Source organism: Gouania willdenowi, chromosome 14, assembly GCF_900634775.1.
Source record: "Gouania willdenowi chromosome 14, fGouWil2.1, whole genome shotgun sequence".
NCBI lineage: Eukaryota > Metazoa > Chordata > Actinopteri > Blenniiformes > Gobiesocidae > Gouania > Gouania willdenowi.
In genome coordinates, this window is record NC_041057.1 from 3,591,904 (window position 1) to 3,618,245 (window position 26,342).

General features: G+C 33.1%; 1 long non-coding RNA gene across 1 annotated transcript; it reads right to left on the bottom strand.

The window, feature by feature from the left end:
• Window positions 1-9,415: 9,415 nt before the first annotated feature.
• On the bottom strand, window positions 9,416-25,773 carry LOC114475218 (uncharacterized). Its single transcript, XR_003675446.1, has 3 exons — window positions 25,645-25,773; window positions 13,149-13,287; window positions 9,416-9,500 (listed from the first exon to the last, which is right to left on the bottom strand). It is a non-coding gene; the product is annotated as an uncharacterized LOC114475218 (long non-coding RNA).
• Window positions 25,774-26,342: the final 569 nt, after the last annotated feature.

The window sequence follows — 26,342 nt, forward strand, 5'->3', positions numbered from 1 at the left end:
CAGAAAAGTAGGAATAATTAGTTTAAACTGGCAAAAAATTAGCTTGGTGAATGTGGTTAAAATGGCAAAAATAAGCATGAATAATGGTGAAAAGAGATTAAAAGTGACAAAAATGGGTCAACAAATGAGACATTAGGTGTGAAAAATGGTGGAAAGGGTTTATAAGTGCTGAAAATGTCTTGAAAGTGGAAAAAATGTGCAGAAATAGGAGTAATAATGCAACAACAAAAAATGCATTAAAAGGAGCAAAAATATGGCAAGAAAAAGGGATGAAAATGGGTTAAAATATGACATGTTTGGTGTAGTTACAGAAAAAAAGGGTAAAAATAAGCAAAATTTGGCTCGGATTGTTGAATAAATATTCTTAGTTTATTAAAGGCACCTGGCGACCCCCTCACAGTGTCTCACGACTCCAAGATTGAGAACCGCTGTCCTAATGACGGTGGGTAAATATTTTTGCAATAATAAAAATAATAATAATTAATAAAAAATAAACAATCCTCGTCAGCATTCACGTTCAACGCCCTGACTCCACCTAACGCCCATATCCTTTGCTCCCCCACAATGCAATAGGAGCACTGATGTGAGCTAAGGAACACTTATCCCTTTACCCCCCATGTAGAAAAATACAGGCTGTAAACAAAAACATACAGCATAGTATAGTAACACACACACTATAGTAACACACACACACACAAACCGACTGTTTTAGTGATTCAATGATATAATACATGGTAGCCCATGTGGAGATTTAGTACTTTAAATCAGTGTTTCTCAAATGGGGGTACGTATACCACTACAGGGGGTACTTGAGAGAGAGAGAGGGGAACATTTACAAATGAAAGCGTTGAAAATATGGTGTTTTATAATGTTTATTTTTAGTTAAAAATTGAAATAATACTAGATATTACCAGCAACTCGATCACAAAACAACAAAAAAAAAACACTCAAAATAAGAGAATATGTATTGAATAATTAAAACTGACAAACAAGAAAATACACAAAACTATACTAAAAACACACGCACTAAGAGGGAAAAACAGTTTCCAGCAACACACAAAACGACAAGACACTAGGTGAGAGCAAAAAAAATAACAAAAAACACAAAATAAGAGAAAAAAAATACTGAATATAAAAAGAACAAAATATGTCAAAAACACACAAAATAAGAGAAAAAAAATACTGAATATAAAAAGAACAAAATATGTCAAAAACACACAAAATAAGAGAAATATATTGAAAGAACAACAGACAAACAACAACAAAATGACACCAAAATGACCATAAATGATAAAAACTATAAAAATAAATCTATTCAGGAGGCACTAAATACTGTTTTAGACTCATTTACTAAATGAGATTCTTTAAAATGTGTATTATCACTCATTCATTCCATCATTATGATCTATAGGTGTTTTTCACAGAATTCTGGGTTCAGAAATAAGAGAAAGGGGGTACTAGAGCCAATCATGTTAAACACACGAAGCTTTTCACATTTCACTCTTTCAATCAAATTCAAATTTGACAAAATGACTAAAAAGCAATCATTCACTTCTAAATTTACTAAAATAAACCCTGCTGTGAATATAGCAAAAATAAGTCTTAAAAACTTTTAAAAATGGGACTTACAGCAAGTTCGAGACTCGCAAAGCATTGTGGGTTGATGACATCACACGGTTATATATTCCTAACAAATGACAATTGACGTTTAGCTTTCGTAGTAAATGTTTTCACACTTCAGGAAGCTTGTATTAGTATTATGCATTTATTGAACAAACTGTATTGTTAAACACAAACCTTGCACTACAGTAGAGTTACTTTGTAAGTTCAGATTTTCCAAATTAACAGGTGAAAAGTGAGGGTTTGGAATAATAAAATATAGCTATAGTAAGTGAAATAATAAAACCCAAATTTTTATGCAGGAAAAATAAAAATAAATCACAGATTATTGATTTATTTACTGTGGCGAGCATTTTATTAACCCTTTGGCTAAACATACCATATGTTAGGCCTTCCATGCACATTTTAATTGCACTGGAACTCACATTTGTTTCAAGTTGAGATACTTCATCCCACATTGTGCTTTTACAGCGTGTTTCTAATAAAGCTGATGACGGTGGGAAACTGATTGACATTTTCAAAATTGGATTCGGGATCAAATTCTTTGAACTTGCTGTTAATTAATTTGCTGTGGGGGAAAAAAAAATGAATCAATTCTGATTTTTTTGAAAACTAAAAATGAATTAAACTGGTCACTCGTGCTAATGAGGCAGCCTGTTGTTCCAAACTTGCTTTTAATGAGTTTTGGGAAATGTCACTGATGATGAAGATATGTCACTAGTTTGGGCTTTTTCCCCTCAGTGATTGATTTAAACTTCAAAATAAAATCCGAATTATTCTACATAGAAATGTATAAAACTGTCTAAATCAGATATTCAGTGTATTACATTCATCCATTCAGCAACATTATACGTCTTTGTAAATATTTTAGTGAGAATTGGAGAACATGTCATATGTATGGAAATGCATGAATAATTTGTGTGTGCGCGTGTGTGTGCGTGGAAAAGTATCTCAGGTGCAAGTTTTTTTTTTTTGTTTTTTTTTCTGCACCATTATGTAATTCATGCTCTGCTGTAACATGGATTTATCAAAACCTGTGCCCTGGCATGTTGTTTTAAAAGTGGTCATTTGATCCAGTGTAGCACCAGACGCTGCTGAAGCACAGCTGGATGAAGACCTCCTCATAGTGTGGATGATTAGCATGCTAATGAGCTAAAAGCACACACAGGATGTTACACCGAAAAAGCTTTTATTGCTCCTGCAACACCCACACACGCGAGCAGCCTCGCACACTCACACGTGCTGTTAAATGTATCATGCTAGAAGAAGAAGAAGAAGAAGAAGAAGAAGAAGAAGAAGAAGAAGAAGAAGAAGAAGAAGAAGAAGAAGAAGAGAAGAAGAAGAAGAAGAAGAAGAAGAAGAAGAAGAAGAAGAAGAAGAAGAAGAAGAAGAAGAAGAAGAAGAAGAAGAAGAAGAAGAAGAAGAAGAAGAAGAAGAAGAAGAAGAAGAAGAAGAAGAAGAAGAAGAAGAAGAAGAAGAAGAAAAAGAAAAAAGAAAAAAGAAGAGGAAGCTTTTCCCGTGTTCGTGGTTATTCCGTTTTAAAACCAAATCAAAATAACAAATAAACGGTGTGGTTATTTTGTTTTACTGACTTAAAACCAAAACAGAAATATAAAAAATAAAATAAACCTTTAGTTTGTGAGATATTTGGATATTTAAGGGAAAGCTTAGCCTAACGTTAGCATTATCCTAAAGTCAACATTAACCGAGCATTAGCCTAACAACGGCCTAGCATTAGCATTAACCAAACGTTAACATTAGCCTAGCATTAGCAATAGCCTAGCAATAGCATTAGCCTAACATTAATATTCGCCTAACGTTAGCATTAGCCTAAAGTTAACATTAACCTAGCATTAGCCTAACATCGGCCTAGCGTTAACATTAGTTTAACGTTAACATTAGTTTAACGTTAACATTAGCCTAGCAATAACAATAGCCTAGCAATAGCATTAGCCTAACATTAATGTTAGCCTAACATTAGCATTATCCTAAAGTTAACATTAACCTAGCATTAGCCTAATATCGGCCTAGCATTAGCATTAGCCTAACGTTAACATTAGCCTAGCATTAGCAATAGCCTAGCAATAGCATTGGTATTACCCTAGCATTAACTAAGCATTAACCTAGCAACAGCTGAACATTTACAATAAGCATTAAAAAGGTTGAAATGTGTTGACAAAGGTTAAAGGTCTTAGCTCACAGGTTCCCAAAGTAGGGTACGTGTTCCCCCAGGATACGCAAATTGTGTTTGGGGAACGTGAATAAAAATTGAGAACAGCGTGACAACATGAAAAGTAGAATATAAATAGAGCAGCAGTCAGAGGTGAATGTAATGAAGTAGTCACGTTACTGTAATTAAGATGCTTTTACAGGTACTTGTACTTTTTAGAGTATATTTCTAAATCAGTAATTTGATTTGTTTTTAAGTAGATTTTAAATGAAATAAAGTGGGGTTTTTTTTACATTTCTACACCCAACCATTACTGAGTAAATTATCACTTTTGTCTTAAAATGATCAACAGATATTGTCAATCTACAGAAAAATGAAATAACCAGACAACAATCAGATGCATCCAGATCAAGTGTAATGCACCAAATGCTGTTTTTTTTTTTAATATATTATTTCTTCAGTTTTAGAGTTTTATAAATTACGCTATACTTAATATACATAATTTTTTTTTATTTTTTTGAATAGAATTCCCCAATTTTATTTTGATTAAACAAAAATTGTACACTTTGACAAACCTTTTATTTTATACAGATGCCTATCGTGGAAAATAAATGAAGTTCCATTTGTGCAACATTTAAATTTAAATTGCTTTTTAAGTTTATACCTGAGACGTTTACTCTATAGGGAACCGTGGTAAGATTTATTACCAAAAATGGACAAAAAGTGAAAGTAATTAGTGACTTTTACTTTGGGTACTCAGTAATCTCTACACATCTGTCTATACGTCATCAAAAGGCGACAAACATCACAATTTTTGACAAAACAGACGGACGTGAAAAGCAATGATGGATGAAGGAAAAGAAAATGCTTTAGAACTGTAAATATATGGGCGGAGACCACTCATTCAAGCCAAAATAGAGTCGTGATAAAGGGCGCTATGGGGGACATCTTTACTTCCACAAACACTGCGACATGTGACGTCGTGTTTTGTGTGCATGTGGGTCTCTTCACAAATACATGAGAAGTCACATTTGTTTTTGTAATGTGAACGACTAACATGAAACGATAAGATTTAACAATACAAATTCAAATTGGTCATCATAAACTGCAGTGTGAACCACAAAATAAAATACATATTACTTCCTGAGTGTTAACATTGGGAACAAAATGTAACGTAAAATATACAATTATTCTGTTTAAACATTGTGTAAATGTCTTTTAACGAGTTCCAAAGCAGATCATTTGGGATAAAAAAAAACTGACCATATCAAATGTTTCCTGGATGAAAACTTCTGTATTGTGTATTTTTATTTTGGTTCAGCATATTTTATAGTTATCTTGTGTATTTTTAAAGCAAATTTGTGTATTTTTGTGCATTTGTGTTGTCATTTTTTATATTAATCTCTCATTTGGTCTGTTTCTGTTGTTGATTTGTATGTTAATCTCATAATATTTGTGTTTTTGTTTTGTGTCATTTTTGCAGTTATTTTGAGTGTTTTTGCTTTGTGTGTAATTTTAGTCATTTTGTGTATTTTTTTTTGCTATTTTTTGTGTTTGTGTTGTTATTTTTGTATATTAATCTTTCATTTTATGTGTTTCAGTTGTCTGTTGTCTTTTGTAATGTGAATGACAACATAACATAAAAAGATCGGATTTAACAAAAAAAATCTAAATTGGGCATCATAAACTGCAGCGTAAACCATAAAAAATACATAATACTTCCTGTGTTTTAACATTGGGAACAAACTTTAACTTAAAATATACAATGATTCTGTTTAAACGTTGTGTAAATGTCATTTGACTCGTTCCAAAGATGATTATTTGGGACAAAACTAATGTTTGCTGGTTTAAAGCCTCTTACAGGTGAGTGCATGTTCATTCTGTGACTCACGTGTGTGTGTGTGTGTGTGTGTGTGTGTGTGTGTGTGTGTGTGTGTGTGTGTGTGTGTGTGAGAGACGGTTATGACTCAGCGCCTGCTTTCTGTTTCACTGCAGCCTCCATGATTATGCATTTCATTAAAAGATTTCAACTTCTTGTCCAGATTTAAGTGTTTTACAATATTATTAATTTACGTAATTCAGGTTTTTGGTGATATCATTTTTGACAAAAGTGAAAACTAAAACCTCATCTTGAAACTTTTCTTTAATTTGACCAATCTGAGCTTTGTGTCTTTATTTCTGCTCATTTTCTGTGTGTTTGGAGTCATTTAGTATATTTTTATGTAATTATTTGTTTATTTATCCATTATTTTGTATGTTATTTTGAGTTGTTTTGTGTATTTTTCTGCTATTTTTAAGTATTTCTGTTTTTTTGTGCTTTTTTTGTGTCATTTTGTATAATTTCTTGTTATTTTTTGTATAATTTTTTGTACCATTTAAATGTTTTTGCTGCTGATTTTACTGTTGAATGTTTTCTGTTGCACTTTTTGATCATGTAAAGCACAATGAGTTGCCTTGTGTATGAAATGTGCTATACAAATGCATTTGCCTTGCCAGTATTTCTCTAATTTTATAAGTTTTTGGATATGTTTGTGTATTGTGTTGTGTAGATTTTTCTGTTATTTTTGTTGTCATTTCTGAATTTTTTTAGTGCATTTTTACCATTTTTTTCCTGTAATTTTGTATATTTTTGTTGAGTCATTTTTTTGTATTTTGTTGTATAGATTATTCTGATATTTTTGTGGTCATTTTGGAAGTGATGTTATGTAATTTCCTTAACATTTTTTATATTTGTTATATTGTTTTGTCGTCGTTTTTATTATCCTTTTGTGTATTTTTATGTTTCCATTTTCTTCTGTTATTTTTGTTTACTTCTCCATCATTTCTATGTTATTTATTTATTTTTAAGTATTTCTTTTTCATTTTTGGTGTCATTTTGTATAATTTCTTGTTATTTTGGTATAATTTTGTGTTCCAGTATTTCTCTGTAATTTAGTATGTGTTTGGAGTGTTTTTGTGTATTGTGTTATTTTTGTTGTCACTTTGGAAGTCATTTTGTGTATTTGTACTATTTTTGTGTATTTGTACTATTTTTGTGTGTTTTCCCTGTAATTTTGTGCTGTTTTTGTGCATTTTGTTGCATAGATTGTTTTGATATTTTTGTTGTCATTTTGGAAGTGGTTTTGTGTGATTTTGTCATGATTTTTTATATTTTGCCGATTGTTTGGATGTCATTTAGTGTATTTTTTTCATTATCCTTTTGTGTATTTTGTGTTTTTGGAGTAATTTTCCTATGTTTCTGTGTCTTATTATTTTTGTGCGTGTGTTTTGTTCGTCTTAGAAGTCATTTTGTATATTTTCGTTTCGTTACCTCAACTTGAGACTTTTTTAATCACAGCATAATGTTGTAAATTAGTCTTAAAATGAAGAGAAAATGACAAATCACTGATTGCTATTAATTATAGGAAAGTTTTGGTAAGTGCATGCCTCGACTAAAAGTGAATTAATGCACTAAAGGCCCATTCGCGTCGGCTGCATTTCAATGAAAAAGATTTTATGACACATTTTCAGACAAAAGCGAGTCACAATGGCCTTTTTTTCCCTGCACTGTAGTCCTACTTTTGACATTTTGAATATAAACGGCCAGACGAGACAGAAGAAACCTTAATAACTAACATCACATTCAGCAGTGTTTCTCAAATGGGGGTACGTGTACCCCTCGGGGTATGCAAAGGCACTACAGGATGTACTTGGGAGAGAGAGCGAGGGGAAAATTAACTAATTAAAGCATTCAAAATATGGGGTTTAAAAATATTAATCATACTAAACATTAGCAGCAACTCACAAATATACAACAAAGACACACTAAACGAGAGAAAAACACACAAGATCACCACAAAACACACAAAAATAACAGAAACATATACTGTAACGTCACAAGAAACAACCAAACGACACTAAAAACACACAGAGAGAATAATTTAAATAATACCAATGACACAAAAACACACAATAGGATAAAAATATACTGGATAATAAAACAAAAAGAAACAACAAAATGACAAAAATACAGTCTTGGTTCCACATCAGTAGAAAAATGACTGTAAATGATAAAAAAAAAAAAAAAAAAACTATACAAGATCACTACTAAATACACAAAAATAACAGAGAAACATACAAAAAGACATAAGAAAACAACCAAACACCAAAAACACAAACAGAATAATTTAAATAACACCAACAACACAAAAAAAACGACAACAAAAACACACAAAATAAGAGAAAAAATATTCTGAATAATAAAAAGACCTAAATATAACAAAATAAAAAATATATACTGAATAATAAAAACAAAATATAACAAAATACACAAAATAAGAGAAAGATACATTGAAAAACAACAACAAAATGACACCAAAATTATGATATAAATGATTTTGAAATACAAAGGTCAGTCTCGGTCTCACACCAGGAGGAAAATTACCATAAAAATGATAAAAACTTTAGAAATAAATCTATTGAAGGCACTAGAAACTATTTTAGTCACTTATTTACTAAATGAGATTATTTAAAATGTGTGTTATCGCTCATTCATTCCATCATTATGATCTATAATTTTAGTTTTTCACAAAATTTTGAGCAAAATCTTGTGGTTGGACAAAAGGGGGTCCTTGGATTCAAAAGTAAGAGAAAGGGGGTCAAGTGTGAGAAACACTGACAAAGTCCTCCTCGACTTCGGCGGAAAATGATCCTGCAAGTCTGCGTTTATGAGAAGATAATTGTGAAATTGGTTTTTAATAACTTTGAATCTGACAGTCAGATAAAAACCATGAGGCTCATTATGAGGAAATGTGCAGCTCTTCTTTGCGGGTTAAGCGGGGCACGGCCCGTCACACGGTGATTCACGCCCAATGCTCGAGTCTCACGTCGACTACATGTCCCAGCATGCAACACACTCACACAATGCGTGTTTTAATCAGCTTTTGGCACCAGTACTGGACAGTGGTGTCTATCACAGGGGTGTGGTAGGACTCATGCAACACACAGATGGATGTTATGTTTTTTAGCATGAGTAATGAAAGGTGGTTTGATACAAGCTAAATACAAGCTAGCAACCAAGAAAACGAGCTAGCAGATGTGCAGACGTGGTCATTATCAAAACAACTATGAAATGACATTTCATTGTAATTTAGTCAGAAGCTGTGTTTTTATTACAGTTTTTTGCAAAATGAAAGCGATATTTGTTTTAGAATATATAGTACAATGTGTTGGTCTCTTCTGTTTACATGTACCGCGCCATGTTCTCTCAGAAAGAAGTGGTCATGTGACCAGGTACGTCACGTCCTGTGAGGTATAATTGCGGAAAAAGGGTTTGCACTTCGCTTTGTGAAACATTTTATTATGGAAACGTTTTTAATTCAGATAAAGACGCTCCAAAAACAGCATGAGGGTGGTTCGACGCCAGCCAATCTCTCCCAGACCAAGCTAACGAGCTAGCAGACATGTAGCGCGATGTATATTTGCAGTGACATCAGCCATTATCATTACTCTGACTTTGTTAGCATTTGCTAACATTAGCACCGTGTTCCTAAACAAAGCGAGCGGGAGAAACCTCCAACAGGCCAAACAAGGAACTAGCGTTCCTGTTCAGAGACAGATGTTCCAGTTACCTGGTCCAGGACAAGGAGACGAGATGAGATGAGGTCAGGACAGGAAACAGAACCCAGAGAATCCTGGAGAGTCACACAAGCTGCGTCAAGGAGAGCGTAATCTGCAAGACAGATGTTACTTCATCGTTAGCTTAAATATTAGCTTGGGAATGAGTCATCCATGCTAACTCAACAGGTGACACGTTAGCATGAGCAGCAAGAGCCATAAACCTGATCTCTACATTGTATTGTGTATTTATTTTGGTATATTTTATAGTCTTGTGTATTTTTGGAGTCATTTTGTGTATTTTGGTTGTCCTTTTGTAGATTTTTTTTTTTTTGCTGTTGTTTCACGTATTTTTCTGTCATTTTGTGGGTTTTTTGTTGCCATTGTGTATTTGTTGCTATTTTGTTTGTTTTTGTCATCGTTGTGTGTGTTTTTGTATATTAATCTAATTTTGTGCGTTTCTGTTGTTGATTTTTACATTATTTTCCATTTCATTTGTGTTTTTGTTGTCGTTTTGTGTAATTTTGTATGTTGTGTTGTCATTTTGTATATTAATCTTTCATTTTGTGTGTTTTGGTGGTTGTATTGTATATTTTTATTTTGTTTCAGCATATTTTATAGTCATCTTGTGTATTTCTGGATTAATTTTGTGTATTTTGTTCCCACTTTGTGCGTTTTTATCATCATTCTGTGTTTTTGCAGTTAATTTGTGTAGTTCTTGGTCTTTTGTTTATTTTTCACATTTTGTGTTTTGGTGGTTGTGTTGTATATTTTGTTTTGGCATATTTTATAGTCATCTTGTCTATTTGTCTTTTCTAATCGTTGTGTGTTTTTGGAGTAATTTTGTGCGTTTGTGTTATTATTTTGTATATTAATTTCTCATTTTGTGTGTCTTTTATTGATTTGTACATTACATTAATTTTTGCAATTCTGTGCTGTCATTTTGTATATTAATCTTTCATTTTGTGTTTTTATGGTTACATCATATTTTTATTTTGTTTCATAATACATTTTATAGTCATCTTGTGTCTTTTTGGAGTAATTTTGTGTATTTTTGCCCTCATTTTGTGTGTTCGTGTTGCCATTTTGTGTATTTTTGCAGTTATTGTGTGCGTTTTGTGTGTGTTTCTGTCATCATTTTGTATATTAATTTCTCATTTTGTGTGTTTTTGTATCGACACAAACAAATTTCTCCCACACCGAGCTAACAGACGTGTAGTCGGCCATTATTATTCTGACTTTGCTAGCATTGCTAACGTTAGCACCATGTCAAACAGGGAATGTTCCTGTAGTCCAGTTACCTGGTCCAGGACAGGAAGTCGTGACAAGAACCAAGAAAAAAGTCCAGGAGACAAGCTGAGAGTGTGGGCTACAAGACAGGTTTATATACGGAGTAGATTACTCACGAGAAGCAGGAGTGACTAGAGGGGGTGTGGCTTAAGAGAGGGCGTGGCTAAAGAGAGTGGAAAAGTACTGGCAGCAGGAAAGCAGCGCTCACACTTCCCCAATGCTTATATAACGCAATAGCTGACATTTTTAGTATCAAATTGTTGAAAGAACTCTCAATTTTTCCCAAAATCCTGAGATTTTTCTCAAATTATTCCACAAAATTGAATAAAAATTGGTCACAAAGTAAAGGAAATGTTAAGTGAAAATGATATCTGTCACTATTGTGGCTTGGATTAGTGGATATATCACATGATTGCAGTCATTTTTATTGCTAAACCTCAAAATTCTTACAGAATCTATACATTTTCCTCATATTATTACATATTATTTTCTTTAATTATATAGAAATTGGTCACAAATCTAGTAGATTTAAAGTGAAGACCATGTTTGGACTGATATCTGTCATTTATTGTTTTAATATTTTGTATTTTATGTATACGTATATGTGCAAACTAGGGCAAAATAATGTTAAAATTACTCATTTTCCCGCATAAAATCTGTGGCCCATTTGAGGTCAAACGGCTCCATATTTGGCCCCTGAACTAAAATGAATTTGAAAGCCCTGGTTTACACTTCTTTCAATAGTTTGTTGCTTTTCTATAGCGTAAAAAAGCAACTATTGACTATTTGCCTCCTATCTCGTTTCCTATCCACTTTTCCTTAACCCTGTGACGTCATGGTTGTTAGGAGACTTCCTAAAGGAGTTAGGAAAAGGCCATCACGTTGTTTTGACAATCAGACACACTTCCACAAGGTGACGTAATAATCTGAACGGCTGCGTGGTGAAAAAAGTGGACAACGAAAAGCATATTTATAACACTTTGCCCTGTGCCTCTAAACACTGATATCATCTGAAATATCACAAGGTTTGAATGTGAATCAAAGGAAAAGACCAGAACGTCACATTTAGAATGCACAGACATCAACATTACTCCGAACAAAATATGATGATGTATGAAATTGTTACATTTATACCAGATGTAGGCCTACACAACTGCACAAAGCATTCCAAGGGGAATTAAATATGTTGAATAAAACATAATGTGGCTAAAAACGTCTCCGACACCCTTTTTTTTCTTCTTTTTTTGTCATCGTGAGTTTCCATGAACACTCTGATGAGCGGGTCCCTTTAAATGTTGTAGCGGCAAAGAATTATGGGTCAGCATTATCTCGTCTCCTTTGGTAAAGGATGCATCAGTGTTTCCTAGGCTAAAGGAGGTAAAAAAGGAAGCACTGAGCCTCCTTTGCTTAACTTTTAGAGAATTGGAACGCTCCTTGTCATGGCTGCCACTTAAACACTTCCGGGGGTTAAGGAAAAGTGGATAGGAAAGGAGATGGGAGGGAATATTCTGACATTACTTCATCGTTAGCGTGAATATTAGCTGGAGAATGAGTCATCCATGCTAGCCCAACAGGTGCAACATGTTAGCATGAGCAGCAGCAGCCTCGAAAGCAGAACTCTTATGTGTTTAGCATCAAGCTAACATGCTGTAGCTAACCACCCCTGACCATATCAGTAACTCCCACAGATTCAAAAGCTTGTGAAATCAGCAGGAGAATTGAAAGGAGGCTAAAATTTGCAACGTGTGATGACGTGGCCCACACTCTTCTTCTTCTTCTTGGTTTATCATCCTGTGTAACAGAGCTAGGGAGGAGGTGGGAGGATAGCATGAAAAAAAACGTGTGTTTGAAAGGAAAAATGGGCTTTAGATTATGTAATAATGCGGTGAAAATGTATGGATAGACATAGTGTAGGTAGATTATGCCATGACTGATTAGTAAATGCTATTCCACTTGTTTTAACACAACATTTAGTTGAAATAAATTATAAATATGTGAAATATGTTACTTTTTTTATGCCAGCTATAGTGTAATATTGCAATAAAGAACTTAATGGTGAGATTTCTATGTGTGCATCATTACATTTAAGGATTTACATTAAATAAAATCAATATATGCATTTTTTTTTCACTGAAACATTATTTAGGAAATCATTATGTTGCTTATGAGCTGTGAACTATTAGAATAGTCATGTGTCATTATGTGGAGTTGAGCCCCATCTGCTGGTGGAATTCACTCACTGCAATCAACAACAATTAAAAAAGGACCTAATTAAATCCACTACCACTGTAATTATATGTTTCATTATTCATTTATACATGTTTTTCTTCTTCAGGGGAATATTCGTCTGATCTTCAGATATCCAAGCAGGAATATTGTGCCCTTTTCAAACAAGCCGAGCCATGAAAATGACAGATTTGTGGAAAAACCCAGTTGAGATAGTGTTTGTTTGCTGCTGCTCTGTGAGTAATACCTTTGTGTTAGTAATCCTGATGAGCTGTTCGCTGTGAAAGACGCCTTTTTGCAGCTCACACGGTGACATTTAGGATGGGATTGGTGGCGACACAACATCACCGTCTCAAAGTGAGACACAGTAAAGCTGATCTGAAGCACTGAAACAAGAGGACAGCACGTTTATATATTTATTTATTCTTTTTTATATAGTGAAGAAGATTTGTCTTTGTGTTGTGCTTCCTCCTCTCCAGGGATGACGTGCAGATCTATTGGTTTGTGTCTGAGATGAGCAACTTTTCATCACAGCGGGGGCCACGAAAAAATGTGAATGTTCGATCCAGGGGCCACATTTTTAACATTTCTGTCAGCATTTAGAATAATAAAAACCAATCTGAGCATGAGTACGGGAAAGAACAAAGAGGTTGTATTTTACATTTTATTTTGGTATATTTTAGAGTCATCTAGGGCATTTTTGGAGTAATTTTGTGTCTTTTTGTCATAATTTTCTGTGTTTGTGTTGTAATTTTTGTATTTTTGCTGTTATTTTGTGGGTTTTTGTCATCAGTTTGTATATTTCTGTGTGATTTGTGTTGTAATTTTGTATATTAATCTCTCATGTTCTGTGTTTCCGTTGTTGTTTTGTGTATTTTACAGTAATTGTTTATGTATTTGCTGTCATTTTGTATATTTTTGTTGTTGATTTGTACATTATACTAACATTCAGTGTATTTTTGTTACCATTGTTTGTGTTTGTCATTATTTTGCCTTTGTGTTGCCATTTTGTATATTTATCTTACATTTTGTGTGTTTTGGTGGTTGAATTGTACATTTTTAATTTTATTTTGGTACATCTTATAGTTATCTACTATGTTTTGGTTGTATTTTTACTATTGTTCCATGTATTTTTCTGTTTTTTGGTTTCCATTTTGTGTGTTGGTGTTGTCATTTTGTCTATTTTGCTGTTGTTTTGTGTATTTTTGTATATTCTTCTTTCATTTTCAATGTTTTATAGTCATGTTTGGAGTATTTTGTGTTTTTTTTGTTGTCCTTTGGTGTATTTTTGTCATAGATTTGTGTATTTTTCAGTCTTTCATTTTGTGTGTTTTGGTGGTTGTATTGTACATTTTATTTTGGTTAATTTTATAGTCATCTAGGGCATTTTTGTCATCATTTTCTGTCTTTTTGTCATCATTTTCTGTGTTTGTGTTGTCATTTTTGCTGTTATTTTATGTGCTTTTGTCATCATTTTTTTGTGTTTCTGTGTGCTGGTCTTGTCATTTTGTGTATTTTTTTCTGCTTTGTGTATTTCTGAAGTAATTCTGTATTTGTGTAGTCATTTTGTATATAAATACCTTGTTGTTGTACATTGTTCCTTCATTTTCAATGTTTTATAGTCAGTTTTGGAGTAATGTTGTGTATTTTCATTGCCCTGGTGTATTTTTGTCATGGTTTAATGTATTTTTGTGGGTCTTTGGAGTCAGGATGTGAATATCTTTTCTTACGTTGTCCTTTGGAGGAAGTTGGCATTAGCATATGGGGAGGGGGGGAAATCCAATTTCTTCTATAAGTAAAAACAGAAAAATGGAATTGAAAAGGGAACTGGCAGATGTTCAACATTTAGAAAGAAACCAACAAATACAATAAGCCAGTGACTAATTCCTGGATGACAAGCGGACCCTACGAGTCGTCCTCTGCATATAAAACACAGTCTGTGAGGGGTCGTGCGTTCCAATGAGTCATGAGCTGATAGCGAACACAAAGCAGTCGTCCTTTCTGAGCTGATCACATGTAAAGTGGGAGGATGTCAAAGTCCAGGCACTGAATGGCTCTGACGTTCCCTCTCAGGCTCATTAGGACGTCTGTCACCTGTAGGTCATTCAGTGATGAGGGCGAGATGGGCAACTTTATCACAAAAACGTCATTGTCTGAAACCGAAGGTCACTTTATCAACATTCATGTCATCACTTACAATAATGACCAATTAATGAACATTAATCCAGGAAAGAACAAAGGCTTTTGTCTTTATTTCTGCTGCTTTGTGGGTGTTTCCATTTTTTTTAGTATATTTTTATGTTATTTTTTGTTTATTTCTCCATCATTTTGTATGTTAGTTGTAGTCATTTTGTGCACTTTTTTCTGTAAAATGTATAGTGTTTAAGTATTTAAGTGTTTTTTGTGTGTTTAAGGGGTCATTTTTTATAATTTTCTGTTATTTTTCTTTATTTTGTGTTTTTCTCTGTAATTTAGCATGTTTTTTTTTTGTTTTTTGTTATTGTGTTGTGCAGATTTGGTGTTTCTTATTATTTTTGTTTGTTTTTCTGTCATTTGTAAGTTTTTGGAAAGTCATTTTTGTGCATTTTGTTGTATACATTGTTCTGTTATTTTTGTTGTTGTTTTGGAAGTGATTTTGTGTATTTTTGTTTTCATTTTTTAAATATTTGTGCAAATTGTTTTGTCGTCCCTTTGTGTATTTGTATGTAATTTTTTTATGCTTTTGGAGTAATTTCTTTGTTGTTTTGTATTTTGTTCTGTTATTTTTCTTGTCATTTTGTTAGTTTTTGGAGTTATTTTGCCAGTTTTGAGTCATTTTTGTGTATTTTTCTGTGTAGATTGTGTGTGTTTTGGGCGTCATTATGTATAATTTCTTGTTATTTTTCTTTATTTTGGAATCATTTTGTGTATTTTTTGTAATTGAGTATTTTTTTTGTGTAGATTGTTCTGTTAATTCTGTTTTTTGTCATTTTGTGTATTTTTTATTATTTTTTGTGTGTTTTCCTGTAATTTTGTATGTTTCTGGAGAGTCAAATTCATGTATATTGTTGTGTAGATTGTTCTGTTGTTTTTGTTGTCATTTTGGAAGTGATTTGAGTAATTTCTGTGTGTTTTTGTGTTGTTTTTTTTTATTTTGTTCTATTATTTCTGTTATGTTTTGGGAGCAATTCTTGTGCATTATGTTGTGCAGATTGTTTTTGTTGTCATATTAGAAGTCATTGTGTATATTTTCGATATCAATTTGTATATTTTTCTGCTACTTTTGTTGCTGTTTTGTGTATTTTTATTTTTTTTTACCATCCTCTGTGTATTTTTATGAAGTGATCTAAAAGTATTTCTGTGTTGTTTTGTATTTTGTTTCGTTTTTTTGAATGTTTTCATTGTCTTTTTGTGTATTTTGGGAGTCATTTTGCGAGGGTGGGAGTTGCTATTGTTCTGTGTTTTTGTCATTTTATATGAAATAGGGTAGTATACCTACAAAATGACAAACTTTATTTAGTTAACAGCAACCTCAGCACCAAAAATTTAGATTAAAGTTTGTCTGCTCACATTTGGTCTCTTTTCTTTGATTTTTTAAACAGAAAATTATGCGTATCATAAACTTTAATACAATTTTCCTTTGCATTATAACAAAAAGTGTAAACATTTCTTTCATACTCTTCCTTTGGATCGTCAAAATAAAGCGTGAGGAACAGGTAGAGGACTTTGCCTTTAGGCGATTTAAGACAGTTTGTGCCTAAATCGGGGGAGGAAGGGGGGGGAGACTTCTCAACGTGACGGCAAGGTGAAAGTCAGCATTTATCCATCATCTCGCTGCTTTATTAAGTCTATTTATAAGGCCTGCGTCTGAACTCTTCCTTCTCTCCATCAAAATAAACACAGAAGACACAAAATATCAAATCCACAAATATTTGATTTGACATCAATAGGACGTGTGATTATGTAAATACATGTGTCTGTGTCGTCTGCAATGAAACACCTGTACAGTTTGATCCAAATATGTAAATCTGAGCCATGCATTACTTAATTAAAAAGCTGCTAAAAATGAGCATGAATTTGAACAATGTTTGAGCATAAATGTGATTCAACCATAGTTTAGCTCTACTAGTTCTCACTATTAGTTTACTAGTGCACTAGTACTAGGGATGTAACGATCCACTCAACTCCCGATACGATTCGATTCACAATACTGGGTTCACGATACGATTCTCTCACGATTTATTTTACAAAATGGGACTGTAGACAAATGATGACTGAAAAACATTCCTTTATTTTTTTGGGGGAAAAAAAAAAAACTATAAAAACTATGCTGTTTTCCGTTTATTTTTCATTGTGAAAAAAATTCCTTGATAAACTATTCAAAACAATGCAATTTAACTAAAAATAAATCTTGAATGAAATAAATAAAGGAATAATACAAATGAAGAAGAAGCCTATTAATTTAAATTCTGGTTCTATAGTAAACAATGCAAAACTGCATAATAGTTCTTTTTAAAAGTGCAACTGAAAATGTATTTTGTGCCTTAACAATTGGACTTAAAAACTGGTAACCCAGTGGTCGGTTGGTATGCAGATATCTAGCAGTGAAGAAGAGATGCTATGCGCTAGCAGACAGAGCTAATAGAAAAACATAATCTTACAGATATTCTTTTGGTGCTAAAGGGGTAAGGAATCATTTATGAACATGTTTAAGAGTAGAAGGCGGCCAGAAAGAAAGTAGTAGCAGATTCCGCCCACCGCCAACACTTCTGGATAGCAAAAAAAAAAAAAGTACTGCGATTCAATTTTCACAGTATCGATGTGAATTGTGATACCTATCAATCGATTTTTAACTGCCTTACGATTAATCGTTACATCCCTAACTAGTACACTTCACTAATGAAGCAAAACATGTCACTAGTACTACTAGTTAGCATTATATGCTAATAAGGAGGAGGTAAAAGCAAATTCAGGCTTGCCATTGGCAAGGCCAACCAATCAGGGAGCTGAATTTGGTTTTAATCCCTCCTACTTTATTAGCATTAGCTAGTACTACTAGTGAGATTTTACTAGTTTTGCACTAGTAGTACTAGTAAACAAAATGTCAGTTTCACTAGTAAAGTTTTTGACTCACTAGTGCATGAGTAAACCTTTCTAGTGAAGCAAAATGATCTACTAGTTGACAATTTTGTGTTACTATACTAAGGCTTTGGGTTTGCATTAGTAACATATTTAGGTCTACCAGTTTACTAGTACTACCAATAAATCATTTTAACCAGTTATATATTACGTCTACTGGTAGACTTAATTATTTACTACTTAAAACCCAAAACTTTATTAGTACTAGAACGGTGCGCATTGAAAGTATGTATTCATATAGTGGGAGGAGCTTAAGTAAAGTCGTCAATTATGTCCAAATGAGTATGTGTTTGAAGGGTGGATGTACAAAGGGGTGTACATACTCTGTAGTGTTATAAAGGGGTTTATTTGCGGGTGCAAAGTAAAATAGCGTGTGCTATTTCCCTGGTTTAATTTTACGGGACATGCGCATAATAAAGTTTGTACTAGGGATGTAACGATTCACTCAACTCACAATACTGGGTTCACGATAGAAAATACTCTTCTATTGTCAAAAGAATCAATGCAATTTAACTAAAAATAAATCTTGAATGAAATAACTTGAATGGTTGTCAAACTTCCCCTTGTGGGACCAATAAAGAATATCCATATTTTGTAAACTAGGTCTTAAATGATGTATGTTCATTTACCGCTTCCTTTGTCACCCCCGTTATTATGCAATCACTTGTTAAACTGACTAAAATATTTTTTAAAAAAATCTGAAAAACAAAATAAAAAAAACCAAAAGAACCATAATAACCCTGACAAACGCTCACTCACTCCACTGTATGTACTACATTTGTTCCTGCTTGTTTACGGGTTCTGTGGTATACATTTGGTTAGTTTTAAAGTCATTCTGTGACTGCACAAACCCTGTTTTTGGTCTATGCCTATTTTGGAGATGTAGCCCCCGCCCCCTTATTAGCATATAATCCTAACTTGTAGTGCTAGCAACACATTTTGCTTCACTAGTAAAATGCACTTCGTAAGCCAAAAAATAATATGAGAACTAGTAGTTTAACAGTGGCTAATATCACTGATATTAAGTCTATGCTCGCACAAGCAGGTGATTTTAGACGTTTTGATTTTATCGGGTTTAGTTTTTTGTCTTTAACTCCATTGATTTACGTCTGCAGCTTCACTTCGTTTATTCAACAGGATCCCAACACTTTCAGTTTGCTTTTCTTTTCTCATTTTTTAATAGTTCCAAGTGTCTGACAGCACTTCACTGAAGACAGACAAACTCCGAAAGACGAGGATAGAGAAAGAAAACAACACGTTTGGATATGAAGTCATTCATCTGTGATCGTTTCTCATGAATTTCCAAAAAAAAAAACCCAAAAAAACACCATGTAACACTAACGCTGTCAGTGACACGCTGCTCGGCCACAGAGTGACTATTTTAGGCCCAGTAACTGACAAATTGGGACCAAAGACCAAATAACTAAAAAAGAAGAAGAAGAAGAGGAGACGCTGACAAAGAAGAAGAGGAAATCTTATTTTCTGTACTTGTCAAAATTGTGCCTGCAGCCACTTTCAGAGATGAGACGCAGGTAGCTCACAGCATAGCAAACGTACTCACTGTGCATTAGAAACAAAGCTGCATGTTTTTTGGGGGTAGCTTGTTAGCTATTTACTGCTTAATGGCCACTTATTTTCCTGCTCGAAAACATAAAACGATACAAAAGACTCAACAAAGAAAGTTCTATGTGCTTTGTTTCCTTTATAGCTTGAAATAGATCAAGTTTAGAGCAGTAGATAACAACACGACACATGTGAATGGTTTTTATTACATGTTCTGCTGGGCTGTGTATTTAATTACTCTCTTTGTGACACTTTTTGGATAAATATTTAAATCTGAAACATAGAACGTTTCGTGTATTCTTATATAATTTTGTGTTTTTGGAGTAACTTCTGTTCATTCCGTTATGGTTTTGTATATTGCGCTTTTATTTTTGTGTTTTTCCTGATCCTTTTCTCAGTTATTCTGTCGTTCTGTGTATTTTAATTTAGCATGCTTTGTTTTGTGTATTTTTCTGACACATAATTTTCAAGAATTCACAAAATGACTCAAAAAAAACACAAAATGACATTGAAAATGTACACAAAGACAGAAAAACGTACAAAACCCACAACAGAAACACGCCAAATGTTTTCAAATAAGCGTTTTTGGTTTGTATATTTTTTTGACACGTATTTTTCTACCACCAAAATTCACAAAAGGACTCAAAAATGAACAAAAACACAACAGAAATGCACAAAAAAAAACTTCAAATAAGCAAACAAAATACTCAAAATGACTGGAAAAACACAAAATGACGATGAAATGTACTTTAAGAGCATTGCAAACTTACTTCCTGTGCATTAGAAACAAAGCTGCATGTTTTTTGGGGGTAGCTTGTTAGCTATTTACTGCTTAATGGCCACTTATTTTCCTGCTCAGAAACATAAAACGATACAAAAGACTCAACAAAGAAAGTTCTATGTGCTTTGTTTCCTTTATAGCTTGAAATAGATCAAGTTTAGCGCAGTAGAGAACAACACGACATATGTGAAAGGTTTTTATGACATGTTCTGCTGGGCTGTGTATTTAATTACTGGGAATCCAAACAAGGTGACGTTGTGCGTTAGTACGTCTGCCCTGTGGCTGTGAGAGGGAAGTGTGTTTATCTCAGATTACAGCCTAGATAATAAAACACTGCATTCCTCTCTTTGTGACACTTTTCTTATGATTCATTACGCTGATGAAGTGACACCTAACTTGAGTAATGAGGTGTGTCTTTGCTCATTCACGCTTGCACGCCACAGTGGAGTTTTACAGCTGGATGTGGAGCGTCGAGTGAAAAGAAATGTTTAATATGACAATAGGAGGAGGAGATGCTGCTGCTGTGTTGTGCATTGATTGTCTGTTTTCGTAAATATATATATCTACTGTATATTGAAGTCATTCTGTGTATTTTGATGTCATTTTGTATGTTTTTTTGAGTCATTTTGTGTATTTTTGTATATTTTTCTGCTACTTTTCTAGGTGTTTTTATGTAATTTTGTATTTTGAATTGTGTTATTTTGTTTATTATCATTATCATTTGGTATATTGATCTGTTATTTTTGTGTGTTTTTCTGATTCTTTTGTGTGTTTTTCTGATTCTGTGTATTTTAATGGGATTTTGAATGTTTTTTTGAAGTCATTTTTTTGCATTTTTGTATATGTTTTGTATATTTTTCTTTTACTTTTGTAATTGTTTGTGTATTTCTATGTAATTTTGTGTGCACTTTTGTTGTTGGTTGGCATATTTTTAGGACACAGTTTTTTCTTCTACAAAAAAAACACAAAACGACTCAAAAAATAATGACAACGAAAACGCACAAAATACAGAAAATCACGACAAAATAAAAAAAAATCCCTCCATAAACACACAAAACTGGAATAAATACACACTAAATGAATTTTTTAAAAAAGGCGCAAATAACCACAAACAAGAGAAAAATATACAAAACTACAATTTAAAAAAATATAGAAAATTACTAAAAATGCACACGACACGAAGCGCACACAAAATTAGTGAAAATATACAAAATTAGTGAAAATATACAAAATGACAACAAAAACACAAAAAAGTACACAAAGAATAGTTTCTCTGCTTTGCTTTTGGCTTAATTATTAATGAAAAACGTGCTTTTCAGAGTTAGCCTGCAGCATTAACTAACTAATAAATAAACCTTTCACAATAAAAGCACCCACTAAAAAAACATCTCTGGCCCCTCCCTGTTTTTAATCCAGATGTTTGCTGGACTGTGGGTCAGAATGAACAAACTATGGATACTAAATTAGCTTTTAAGGGAGATTCTGTTGAAATGATTGAAGATGTTACGATGGCGTCGTATTAGTCGAAAAATAATGATGGAATATTTGTCTGAGTGATTGATGGACGGCCGCGTTTGAGTGATCGACGGATGTCAGAAATGAATAATGGTGGAGTAATGGATTTAAATAATAGCTTTCATAGAGAATGGGTGTGAATACATTTATTATTATATGTAAGCTTTGGATCATAGCATGGTGATAGTGTGTGTCTGTCTTAGTGATGTATGAGAGTGTGTGTGTGTGTGTGTGTGTGTGTGTGTGTGTGAAAACAACAGATACCTTCAGTGAATACATAGCAGTTATTTAATTAGGTGCAGGAATGTTCTCCATAAATCACACTATTGTTCAGATATGAACCCATCTCCACTCTCCCTATTTATTGATTGCATTAAGTTTAATGAATAGTTGAATCAGGTGAAAGGTTGGTTTGTATATTTTTCTACAACAAAAACAAAATGACAATGAAAATGCACAAAATGACAGAAAAATATACAAAACCACAACAGAAACACATTAAGACTTCAAATAAGCAACAAAATGACTCAAAAAACACAAAATGACAATGAAAATGTACAAAACCACACGTACAACACAATAAATGACTTCAAATAAGCAACAAATAAAACAAACATGCACACAACAGGAGAACCGTATACAAAACTACAATGAAATATACACAAAATGACTTTAAAAAAACACAAAATGACAATACAAATGCACAAAATGACAGAAAAATGTACAAAATCACAATAGAAACACACTACATGACTTCAAATAAGCAACAAATACACACAAAATGACTCAAAAAACACAAAATGACAATGAAAATGCACAAAATGACAATACAAATGCACAAGATGACAGAAAAATGTACAAAACTACCACAGAAATGCACAAAACTAGGGAAAATATCCAAAACTATGACAAAAATATGCAAAATTAATCCAGAAATGCACACAATAAGATAAAAATCCCAAAAAATGAATCTAAAACTACCAGAAGCAAAAACAAAATGAGTTTCGTTTATTGGCGTAGAATGAAATTACATGTGTATACACTGTGTGTGTGTGTGTGTGTGTGTTAGATTCAAGGTTTAAATTTGAACACCAGTGATTTTTTTGTTCTTTCCCCAAACTGAATGAAAACTATCATCATCATGTGTCTGAAACCAAAAAAGTAACGCGTTGTCTAGACGTGAACATCCTGTGTCTTTCATTTCAAGGAATGAATTAAAATATGGAACGTGTGATAAAAACACAAAGATGTTGCTTTTCAGAGACGCCTGCAAAGGTTGTTTTTTCACTGTAAATATTTATTTTAAAAACGTGCTCCAAAATAAAATCCTGCACTTCAACATGAGACTAAAGCTACAGCACAGAAGCAGAAAAATGAATGAAAATCAATATATAAATAAATATAAGCCAACAAGGCCTCAGTGCTGCCCTCTGTTGGTGACACTCTAAAGCAAAGTGGGGACGTAAATATGACTTACCAATAGGAAATTACATTTTAGTCAGTTTTAAACACATAAATATCCATCACACTGAAGCTTAAAATTAAAATAACTGTCAGTAAAATAATCCGTGTGTACTTAGTGAGTGGTCGTGTGCGTCAGTGCAAGGTTTAATTTAACATTTAAACATTATTAATCCGTCTAAGTGGTTTTATTTATATTTTCAACAGAGAAATAATGTTAATAGTGGGAATTTGTGACCATGTGAGATGATTCAAACCAAACAAAACCTTAAATGACTAACATATTATAATTAATAACCATTTATGCTTTCTAAGAATAAGCTGGTGTGTGCAAGATCATAATTGGCAAAATATGTGGTGATTTTATCAACGAGAATGATTGATTATGTGCATAACCCTAATTCTTTTTTCTGATCAATGATTAATATATATATAATTGTGAGTTACAAACACCAATTTAGAGCCAATTGTGTTGTGTATTATTATCCTATCTTTAAATATTTAGTAACTATTATTAATAAATTGATAAATAGCACACTTGATTCACTGAATAAGCTTCGTAAACGCACGTTTGTTTGGTTTTTTACTTAGTTACTGCTCGTTTTAAATTAATAAAGTAAAATACATAATAGAACATTAGCTATTAATTGTGTATACTGTGTATTTTTCTCTGGAGGAATTTTGTATCTTATTTGCTTTTCAATGTCATTTTCTATCTTAATTGTCTGTTTTGGAGCAAAATGTGTTTTTATTCTGTTGAAATTACTCTATCTTGTGTTAAATATATTACGGATAGTGAGATTTTTCAGTCAAAATGTATTATTCAAATTATTTTTCCTGTCATAAATAGGCCTTTAAAAAAAGATTATAGCCAGAATATGTTATAGCAAGCTTTTACCAATGTGTGTATAGGCTGAATCTAGAATTTGAGGTTGCTGTAATTTCTTAATTTAATAAATAACACAGAAAAATGCACGAAACCACAACAGACACACACTAAATGACTTCAAATAAGCAACAAAAATACACAAAATGATAATGAAAATGCAAAAAATGACAGCAGAATTTATAACACCACAAGAGAAACACACTAAATAAGTTCAAATGAGCACAAAAAAAGAACAAACACACACAAAACGAGAGAAAAACATACAAAACTATGATAAAAATATGAAAAATTACTTATTGTAACTTAATTGTCGATTACGGTCAGAATATTTTTATAGCAAGCTTTTACTAAAGTGTGTATAAACTGAATCTGTAATTTGAGTTTGCTGTAATTCCTTAGAATATAAATATATACAAAACCACAACAGAAACACAGTAAATGACTTTAAATGAGCAACAAAAATACACAAAATGACTCAAAAAACACAAAATGATAATGAAAATGTACCAAATGACTGAAAAATATACAAAACCACAACAGAGAGACACTAAATGAGTTTAAATCAGCACAAAATATACAAAAATACAATAAAAAAATGCTAAATTACTTGTTACTTAATTGTAGATTACAGCCATAATATTTTTATAACAAGCTCTAGTTTTTTTGCAATTATATCATCCAAAATTGTAATTTATTATTACCAATGTGTGTGTAGGCTGAATCTCTATATTACGGTTGCTGTAAATTCTTAAATTACTAAAATAAATAAATAAATAAAAATAAAAAAGACAGAAAAATGTAAGAAAACTAAACAGAAACACACTAAATGACTTCAAATAAGCAACAAAAATACACAAATTACTCAAAAAACACAAAATGACAGAAAAATGGACAAAATCACAACAGAAACACACAAAATGACTCCAAAAAGGCACAAAAAAACAACAAAAATTACAGGAAAATATCATATATTTCTATTTTTTCAGCCAAAACTCTAATTTATTAATCACATCATTGTCATAAATAGGCCTTTTTTTTTTAAAAAAGAAAGAAAACATTTTAACTGAAGATTACAGGCAGAATATTTCAATAACAAGCTTTTATTAATGTATGTATAGGATGAAGATATAATTTAAGGTTGTTTTATTTCCTTCAATGAATAAACTGAGAATATTTCACATTATTTGAAAGCAAATCGCCACAAAAGTCAAAGCTGTAAAACCTCTCAGTGTCTTTAGAAACAAAATGTTCTCCATGATGAATCCTCTCTACACGTGGTGCGGGCCGGGGAGGCGTGCCCGTGCACGTGCACCGCGCCAATCTCTTGTTTTCCCGAGCGCTTCTTTCACGGAAATAAAATTAAAAAAAAAAAAAAGAAAAGTCATGATATGTATGAACAGCTGAAAGGAAAAGTACCTGTAGTGACCGTGTTTGAGTGGAATCACAGGCAGTGGAGGAGTTCCTGGTTAATGTAGGTCAAAGCTGTGACGGAAGCCTGTCCTCCGTTGAACCCGCGGTTATTAAATCCTCCCGCACAGTCCTGCAGGTGGCGCGCACGGTCAGAGCGAGTGCCCCGGGTGCTCGTGCTCGTGCACACCAACAATGTCCGTGTGGAAGCCACAACCCCCCCCCCCACGTGTTTGAGATGGCGACACAACCGCTGGTTTCCTCTGTGCAGCTGGAGACTCCGCGCGTAAAAACCGTCTCCACTTTTACGCACGGAGAGAGTTCTTTTTCTTCTTCCTTTTTACGCAACAACAACAACAACAACAACTACCGCCGGTTCATCGGGGCGGCGATCAAGCGTAACCTCAGCTGACCTCCCACTAAACACACACATTTTATTTTATTATAATTATTATTCAAAGTATCACCAACACAACGTGTTCCATTATTCCTGATCCACGGTCACACGCACACACCTGTCACTGTCTAGACAGGGAAGGGGTGGGGGTAATAAGGGGGGGGGATCCCATCCCACCCCACATGACCCGTCGGTGTCTCTTTTACTACATCAGCCCCAATTGTTCACATGAAGGCGCTTGTTGTTAAATGACTAAAACAGCAGCAATAATAATAAGAGGAATAAAAAAGAAGGACCGGCTGTGTTTAAT